Genomic DNA, 10,232 nt, shown 5'->3' with positions numbered 1-10,232 from the left:
TTAAAAAGCGGAGACATTACTTTGCGAACAAAGGTTCGTCTAGTCAAGGCTATGGTTTTTCCTGTGGTCACGTATGGATGTGAGAGTTGGACTGTGAAGAAAGCTGAGTGCCAAAGAATTGATGCTTTTGAACTGTGGTGTTGGAGAAGACTCCTGAGAGTCCCTTGGACTGCAAGGAAATCCAACCAGTCCATCCTAAAGGAGATCAGTCCTGGGTGTTCATTGGAAGGACTGATGCTGAAGCTGAAACTCCAATACTTTGGCCACCTGATGCAAAGAGCTGACTCATTTGAAGAGACTCTGATGCTGGGGAAGATTGAGGGCAGGAGAAGGGGACAACAGAGGATGAGATGGCTGGATGTCATCACTGACTCAATGGACATGAGTCTGAGTGAACTCCGGGAGTTGGTGATGGGCAGGGAGGCCTGGCGTGCTGCGGTTCATGGTGTCGCAAAGAGTCGGACACGACTGAGCGTCTGAACTGAACTGAACTGAACTGAAGCTGTTTACTCTGCCTTGTTTTGCATTTCCTTGGAAACCCCAATAAACTCTCTGTTTAAACCTGCTCACTTCTGTCTTCTCTCACCTGACCACTTGGTGCTGTGTCCTGTGACCCTGCCTGGCATGTAGTGACACTCTTTCTGGGATCTGTGAGCATAATAGACTGCTTCCAAGCCTTGTTAGCATCTCCTCTTGTGGTCACACCAACTTTACCGTACTGTGTCCAACAAGAATTGCTTGAAGGACTTTTTTTTTTTTTTTTCCAAAATACAGATTATTCAGGGGTGTAACATACAGCTTAAAGAATATGGTCAATAATATTGTAATGACTTCATGTGGGCTATTAGACTTATTGTGGGGATCATTTCAGAGCTTATCCAAATGTCAAATCATCATTAGTACATCTGAAACATAATATTATATGTCAACTATATCTCAGTTTTAAAAAGCACAGATTTCTGAGCCCTACTCTCAGAGTTTCTGACTCAGTATACCTGAGATAGGCCTGGAATGTCTAGTTCTGACAACTTGCCATGTGATGCTGACATTACTGGTCCAAGGGCCACACTTTGGGAGGGCCACTGTTGCTGGTCTGAGTGCCACTGTCTTACTACTGCAGTGTTGAGTCTTTATTATCAGTATGATGGGGTTGGGGAAACCCCTCAAGGGTGCTGGTGGGAAAAGTCACTGGCATGGTGCTCCTCCAGCTTGAATGTGCATCACCTAGGGCTCTTGCTACAATGAGAGTCTGCATTTCTAACAGGTGCCCATGTGATACCCATGCTGCTGGCTCAGACAGAGAATACTGTATAGCAATACACAATAAATAAATAATCTGTAACGAGCACTACAAGCCTCAATTCAGTATTATGGTAAAAAAAAAGACCAGGCACAGAGCCATATCCACATGTAAAATCTGTCATGTAAACAAGTATGAAAAATGACAGGTAGCACTGGAAGGACCTGAAGTAGAGACACAGGCGCTGTATGGTAGTGGTCCTGCCATCCCCCACACAACCTGGGCCTTTCAGATCAGATCAGATCAGTTGCTCAGTCATGTCCGACTCTTTGTGACCCCATGAATCACAGCACGCCAGGCTTCCCTGTCCATCACCAACTCCCAGAGTTCACTGAGACTCACGTCCATCGAGTCATTGATGCCATCCAGCCATCTCATCCTCTGTCTTCCCCTTCTCCTCCTGCCCCCAATCCCTCCCAGCATCAGAGTCTTTTCCAATGAGTCAACTCTTCGCATGAGGTGGCCAAAGTATTGGAGTTTCAGCTTTAGCATCATTCCTTCCAAAGAAATCCCAGGGATGATCTCCTTCAGAATGCACCTGGGCCTTTAATGGACTTTTTTTTTGCCAGTATCTTGCTTTTTAATGTATTATGTTTCTTTTTATGAAATCTATTGTATGTAAGTATCTGAGGGCCATAGAAAACATACAGGAGAAAACAAATAGAGCCCCATTAAAAAACTTCTCTGACCCAGAATCAAAAATGTCTTAAAATGAGATGAAAATAGCAGCCACTTTTGAGTAATTGAGAGACTTCAACAACACAAAACTATTTCCACCACACTCAAGGTTCCCTGGTGCCTGAAGAACCATCAGAGGTTCATTTCTTTGAATTAAGGAATTTTAACATGTAAATGCTCCCAGAAAGATTATTATTACCACTTGATTCTGAACCAGATGAGACACACCAGAAGTGGGGACATGTTGGGGTGCTTTTGGAAAATATATATGTCTTTACCCTATTCTTAGAGATTCAGATATAGAAGACATTAGAGGCCATAAATCTCTATTTTAAAAAATCTCTCTGGGTAATTTTCATGTGCATCCTCAGTTGAGATCCATTGTCTTAGTGGGTCATTTTTGTTGAGAATAGTGTTGTTCGGAATAAAACCAAGTGGAACAGGAGGCAGTGGAAAGATTTAGGGCCCAAAATCTTCATTTTGAGTCTTAGCTCTGACCTTAAAGTTTGGTCTTAGGCATAATTTATAAAATGAGAATTATTAAAAACAGATTTTTCACAAAGTTTTTGTAAGAGTTAAGTGAGGTATCACATAAAAACACCTTGTAAATTCTAAAACACTATACAAATATACAGTCATCATCATTCAGCTATATAAAAGTTAAGCGCTGATGGTGGGAGAGATGGCAGATAACGACATTAGTATTTTTTACAAGCCATCTTTATGTATATTTACGAAGAAACGTAAAGAGACTAGAGATTATTTAGCCTGTGAGCAGGGTTTCTCAGCCTCAGCACACTGATGTTTTAGGCTGGATAGTTCTTTGTTGTGGGGGAGGGGAAGCAAGGTATGAACAGAAAAGAGGGGTGCTCTCCTGCACATGGAAGACCTTTAGCAGTATCCCTGGTTCTGCCCACTAAATGCCAGTAGCACTCTCCCACAACTCCCAGGTATGATAACTAAAAATGTCTCCAGAATTACCAAATGTCCCATTCAGTTCAGTCAGTTCAGTTGCTCAGTCGTGTCCAACTCTTTGCAACCCCATGAATCGCAGCACGCCAGATCTCCCTGCCCATCACCAACTCCCGGAGTTCACTCAGACTCACGTCCATCGAGTCAGTGATGCCATCCAGCCATCTCATCCTCTGTCGTCCCCTTCTCCTCCTGCTCCCAACCCCTCCGAGCAGCAGAGTCTTTTCCAGTGAGTCAACTCTTCGCATGAGGTGGCCAAAGTACTGGAGTTTCAGCTTCAGCATCATTCCTTCCAAAGAAATCCCAGGGCTGATCTCCTTCAGAATGGACTGGTTGGATCTCCTTGCAGTCCAAGGGACTCTCAAGAGTCTTCTCCACCACAGTCCAAAAGCATCAATTCTTTGGTGCTCAGCCTTCTTCACAGTCCAACTCTCACATCCGTACATGACCACAGGAAAAACCATAGCCTTGACTAGACGGACCTTTGTTGGCAAAGTAATGTCTCTGCTTTTGAATATGCTATCTAGGTTGGTCATAACTTTCCTTCCAAGGAGTAAGCGTCGAATCACTTAATGTAAATATAGTGGGCTTTCCTTGTAACTCAGTTGGTAAAGAATCCACCTGCAATGCAGGAGACCCCTGTTTGATTCCTGGGTCAGGAAGATCCTCTGGAAAAGGGATAGGCTACCCACTCCAGTATTCTTGGCCTTCCCTGGTGGCTCAGCTGGTGAAGAATCCACCTGCAATGAGGGAAACCTGGGTTCGATCCCTGGGTCAGGAACATCCCTTGGAAAAGGGATCCAGTATTCTGGCCTGGAGAATTCCATGGGCTGTATATCCATGGGGTCACAAATAGTTAGACACAACTGAGCAACTTTCACTTAAAAAATAATCACTTAAGTGACAGCCTTAAATTATTAAAAACAGATTAGCAACATAGTGGGTACCTGTTTATCAGGTCTACCTCACAAGACAAGAGAAAACATTATTCAACATCAAGAAGGAACTAATAGCCAGAATTAAAACTTAAAACTTGGAATAGTTTATCAAATGAAGCCCTTGGAACATTTGAGCCCCAGGATGTTAACAGTCGAAAGTCCTAACTCCTGGGATACCCCTTTCTACAATTTATTTTGTTTTCTGTAGAACCAAGAGAAGGGGATAGATCCACATTTGTTGACGATAAAGGCAACTGACATTTGTTGGGTGCTGGTTTTGTAATAATTAGATGTGTTACATGTTTATACGGCTTCATCTTCACAAGTTGAAGGCAGGTAGTTCCCTATCATAGAGAAAGAACCTGAAACCCAGAGGAAGTTAGAAAGTCCCCTGATATGGCAGAGCTAGCAAGTGACAGAAGGAGGGTTCATTTTCAGATGATTCTTGATCTGATGTCTGCATTCCTTTTATACCATTTCACCCACTGCTCTCACCAGTTGTCTTGATATTTCTGAACCCCTAAGTGGCAACTTGATTTTATAGCATCTTTAATAAGTGTTTCTAAATAAAGGAAGTGGACACATAATTTCTAGCCCAATGGTCTGTTACAGTTGACTTCTGGTTAGTGAGTTTCTGAAATTAGAATAATTTGGAGAAACACTCTCTACCTTCTTGCTTGTCTCTGGTACAAGAAGAGAACCTACAAAACACTGGAGCATCCTATCCTATAAATAGGACCAAATTCAAGGCTACCATGAGAATCTATGTTCACCAGAGGCCCAGAGAATATATATAGTTGGAGTCCATTACATTTCATTAGATTTCATCAATCTTCTGCAAATCCATCTATCTCTCCAGGTGAGAAAGTGATATTTGTTTTTTCGTTGTCTTGGTTAATTGTATTTCACAATGGCCCATCTACTGTAAAAGATATATTGATTAGCAGCAAAATTATATTAGAGATGTCTTATTATGTTAGAAATGCTATTATCTGTCTCAGTTCACTGTCACAGGACAGAGCACAGTAGCTTAAAATTGTCCTTCAGCCATGCGAGAACCTCAAGGGAAAGGAGATTAGGAGAGTGACATAAATGGGAGAGTGCATGACTGAATGTAACTGTAGGGTCTGGAATGCAGCTCAAAATAGGCTAAGCATTTCTAAAGATTTGGAACTGCAATAAAATCACTGGTTGTGTAATGCTTTTCTGGAAGTAGCTGTCTTACAAATGCCAATGAGAAAATTATAGGTAATCCAAAATTGCTAGTTGTCACTTAGTAAGTGAGCATGACTTGCCAAAGAAACAAATTTGCTCAATAAAATTAGTTTTTTAAGAATAGCTTTATATCTCTCCAAAGTTTGGAGAGATCAGCTGGTGGCTCAGCTGGTGAAGAATCCGCCTGCAATGCGGGAAACCTGGGTTCGATCCCTGGGTCGGAAAGATCCCTTGGAAGTTTGGAGAGATCTGTAGATAACTTTTTAGACAGGATAAAAAAGAAGAAAACTAAGATGAGTAGAACTCTTGCTGTGTCTGTGGTCAACTCTTCATGTAAAAAGAATACTTTCCAGCACTTGACAAATCATTTAACTTATTGGACATTTAAAGAAGAATAACATTCTGTATTGCCATGGGTTCCAATAACAAAGGAACACATTAGCAAATTATGGCTCCACTAACCTTTTGTTCCTAACTGCATGGTTAGCTTTTTGAAAATAAACAAGGAATGTTAGGATTATTAGTCTTCCCTGGGAGCCTCTAGTCTTTTAAGAAATTCAAAAGTCATATGTAGGGTGGAGCGTTAAATATACACTTTATTCAGTCTAAAGAGACAGTTCAGGGAACATAATCACCTTCAAATATTTGAAGAAGTTGCAGGTGGAAGGCAGATTAGGATTTTTCCAGCTATATTGAGAAACAATTGACATGTATCACTTTATAAATATAAGGCATACAGCATGATGGTTTGATTTATATGTATTATGAAGTGATTACCTCAGTAGGTTCAGCTAACATCCGTCTTCTTTTTAAAATTATTTGTTTTTATTTTATTGGAGTATAATTGCATTATAATGTTTTGTTAGTCTCTGCTGTAAATTGGAGTGAATCAGCTATACGTATACATATCTCCTTCCTCTTGGACCTCCCTCCTACCCCCACTGCCATCCCACCCCTCTAGGTCATCACAGAGCACCAAGCTGACCTCTTTGTGCTATGCAGCAGGAGGTGTATATATGGTGGTATACATATATACATATATGTGTAATAAATGTGTTACACATGTATATATATGTATATGTATATACATATATGTAGTGTATATATGTCAATCCTAATCTCTCAATTCATCCCACCTTCCCTTCCCTCCCTCTGTCCACATGTCCATTTTCTATATCTACATTTCTATTCCTGCCCTGGAAACATCTTCTCATATAGATAGAATAAAAAGAAGAGAATGAGAAAAGAAAAAAAAGAAATTGTCCTTGTGAAGAGAACTCATAGGATTTACTCTTTTAACAATAGTCTTACGTATCATACAGCAATGTTAGCCATAGTCATCATGTTGCACATTATATCTCTAGTACTTAAAACTGGATGTTTGTAACTTTTGACCACTTTTCTCCAATTTCTCCTTCCCCAGCCCTCTGTCTCTGGAAACTGCAAGTCTGATCTCTTTTTTTCTATGAGTTTGTGGGGTTTTGAAAAATTATCATTCTGTATGTAAGTGAGATCACACAGCAGCTTTTTCAGTCTGTGTTTTTTCACTTAGCACAGTGCCTTTATGGTCCATCCATATTGTCAGAAATGGTAAGATTTCCTTGTTTCTTTTTTAATGGCTAAATGATATTTCATTGTATTACATATACCACAACTTCTTTATCTGTTTATCCATCAGTGGATATTAGAGTGTTTCTACGTCTTGGCTATTATAAATAATGCTCCTATAAACATGGTGGTATAGGTATCATTTCAAGTTATTATTTTAATTTCCTTTGGATATATTCCCAGAAGTGGAATTGCTGAATCATATGGTAGTTGTTGTTTTTAATTTGTGTGAGTTCTCCATACTATTTTCTGTAGTGGCTGTACTAACTTATATCTCCACTAACAGTACCCAAGAGTTTGTTTATTCTCTGCATCCACAGCTGCATTTGTTATCTCTTGTCTTTTTGATGATGGCTAACAGATGAGGTAATATTAATGAGGTGATGGAATTCCAGTTGAGCCATTTCAAATCCTGAAAGATGATGCTGTGAAAGTGCTGCACTCAATATGCCAGCAAATTTGGAAAACTCAGCAGTGGCCACAGGACTGGAAAAGGTCAGCTTTCATTCCAATCCCAAAGAAAGGCAATGCCAAAGAATGCTCAATCAGATCAGATCAGATCAGTTCAGTCGCTCAGTTGTGTTTGACTCTTTGCGACCCCATGAGTCGCAGCATGCCAGGCCTCCCTGTCCATCACCAACACCTGAAGTTCACCCAGACTCACGTCCATCAAGTCAGTGATGCCATCCAGCCATCTCATCCTCTGTCATCCCCTTCTCCTCCTGCCCCCAATCCCTCCCAGCATCAGAGTCTTTTCCAATGAGTCAACTCTTCGCATGAGGTGGCCAAAGTACTGGAGTTTCAGCTTTAGCATCAGTCCTTCCAAAGAAATCCCAGGGCTGATCTCCTTCAGAATGGACTGGTTGGATCTCCTTGCAGTCCAAGGGACTCTCAAGAGTCTTCTCCAACACCACAGTTCAAAAGCATCAATTCTTCGGCGCTCAGCCTTCTTCACAGTCCAACTCTCACATCCATACATGACCACAGGAAAAACCATAGCCTTGACTAGACGAACCTTTGTTGGCAAAGTAATGTCTCTGCTTTTGAATATGCTATCTAGTTTGGTCATAACTTTCCTTCCAAGGAGTAAGCATCTTTTAATTTCATGGCTGCAGTCAACATCCTGGAATGTGAAGTCAAGTGGGCCTTAGAAAGCATCACTACGAACAAAGCTAGTGAAGGTGATGGAATTCCAGTTAAGCTATTTCAAATCCTGAAAGATGATGCTGTGAAAGTGCTGCACTCCATATGCCAGCAAATTTGGAAAACTCAGCAGTGGCCACAGGACTGGAAAAGGTCAGGTTTCATTCCAATCCCAAAGAAAGAATGCTCAAACTACTGCACAATTGCACTCATCTCACATGCTAGTAAAGTAATGCTCAAAATTCTCCAAGCCAGGCTTCAGCAATACGTGAATCATGAACTTCCAGATTTTCAAGCTGGTTTTAGAAAAGGCAGAGGAACCAGAGATCAAATTGCCAACATCTGCCGGATCATGGAAAAAGCAAGAGAGTTCCAGAAAAACATCTATTTCTGCTTTATTGACTATGCCATAGCCTTTGACTGTGTGGATCACAATAAACGGTGGAAAATTCTGAAAGAGATTGGAATACCAGACCACCTGACCTGCCTCTTGAGAAACCAGTATGCAGGTCAGGAAGCAACAGTTAGAACTGGACATGGAACAACAGACTGGTTCCAAATAGGAAAAGGAGTACATCAGGGCTGTATATTGTCACCCTGCTTATTTAACTTCTATGCAGAGTACATCATGAGAAACACTGGGTTGGAAGAAGCACAAGCTGGAATCAAGATTGCCAGGAGAAATATCAATAACCTCAGATATGCAGATGACACCACCCTTATGGCAGAAAGGGAAGAGGAACTAAAAAGCCTCTTGATGAAAGTGAAAGTGGAGAGTGAAAAAGTTGGCTTAAAGCTCAACTTTCAGAAAACAAAGATCATGGCACCTGGCCCCCTCACTTCATGGGAAATAGATGGGGAAACAGTGGAAACAGTGTCAGACTTTATTTTTTTAGGCTCCAAAATCACTACAGATGGTGATTCCAGCCATGAAATTAAAAGACACTTACTCCTTGGAAGGAAAGTTATGACCAAACTAGATAGCACATTAAAAAGCAGAGACATTACTTTGCCAACAAAGGTCTTTCTAGTCAAGGCTATGGTTTTTCCAGTGGTCATGTGTGGATGTGAGAGTTGGACTGTGAAGAAGGCTGAGCGCCAAAGAATTGATGCTTTTGAACTGTGATGCTGGAGAAGACTTGAGTCCCTTGGACTGCAAGGAGATCCAACCAGTCCATTCTAAAGGAGACCAGTCCTGGGTGTTCATTGGAAGGACTGATGCTGAGGTTTAAACTCCAATACTTTGTCCACCTCATGTGAAGAGTTGACTCATTGGAAAAGACCCTGATGCTGGGAGGGATTGGGGGCAGGAGGAGAAGGGGATGACAGAGGATGAGATGGCTGGATGGCATCACTGACTCGATGGACGTGAGTTTGAGTGAACTCCCGGGAGTTGGTGATGGACAGGGAGGCCTGACATACTGTGATTCATGGGGTTGCAAAGAGTCAGACATGACTGAGCGACTGAACAGAACTGAACGGAACAGATGAGGTAATAGTTTGCTGTGGTTTTAATTTGCATTTCCCTAAGGACTAGTGATATTGAGAATCTTTTCATCTCTCTGTTGATTTTTCATATATCTTTTATTGAAGAAATGTCTATTCAGGTCTTTTGCCCATTTTTAAGTGGGGTTGCTTATTTATTTTTGCTATTGAATTGTTTGAATTCTTTTTATATTTTGGATATTAGCCCCTTATCAGATATATGGTTTTCAAATATTTTTTCTCATTGAATATGTTGTCTTTTCACTTTGTTGTTATCCTCTTAGTTTGATGTAGTTCCATAATTATTTTTTATTTTGTTTATTGGGCTTTAGATGTCATGTCCAGAAAAGCATTACTAAGACCCATGTCAAGGAGCTTTATTCCTATATTTTCTACTAGGATTTTCATAGTTTCAGGTCTTATATTTAAGTCATTGATCCATTTCAAGTTAATCTTTATGAATGATGTAAGATATGGGTCCAATTTTGTTCTTTTATATGTAAATATACAATTATCCCAGCAGTCATTATTGAAAAGACTATCATTTCCCCACTGACTATTCTTCACTCTGTCAAATATTAGCTGGCTGTATATGCTTGGGTTTATTTCTGGGCTTTTGATTCTGTTCCATTAGTCTATCTTTCTGTTTTTATGCCAGTGCCATAGTATTTTGATGACTACAGCTTTATAGTATAGACTGAAATCAGAAATGTGATGTCTCTTGAAGTGTTCTTATTTCTCAGAAATTCTTTGGCTATTTGGGATCATTTCTGGTTTCATATAAAGTTGAAGGAGTGTTTTTTCTAATCCTATAAAAAATGCCATTGAAAACTGGATGGGGATTGCATTGAATCTATAAATGGCTTTTGTAGTATTGCCATTTGAACAATATT

The sequence above is a fragment of the Bos indicus genome, chromosome 5 (genome assembly GCF_029378745.1).
Source record: "Bos indicus isolate NIAB-ARS_2022 breed Sahiwal x Tharparkar chromosome 5, NIAB-ARS_B.indTharparkar_mat_pri_1.0, whole genome shotgun sequence".
Classification (NCBI taxonomy): Eukaryota; Metazoa; Chordata; class Mammalia; order Artiodactyla; family Bovidae; genus Bos; species Bos indicus.
Note: the sequence above shows the minus strand (reverse complement) of the source record.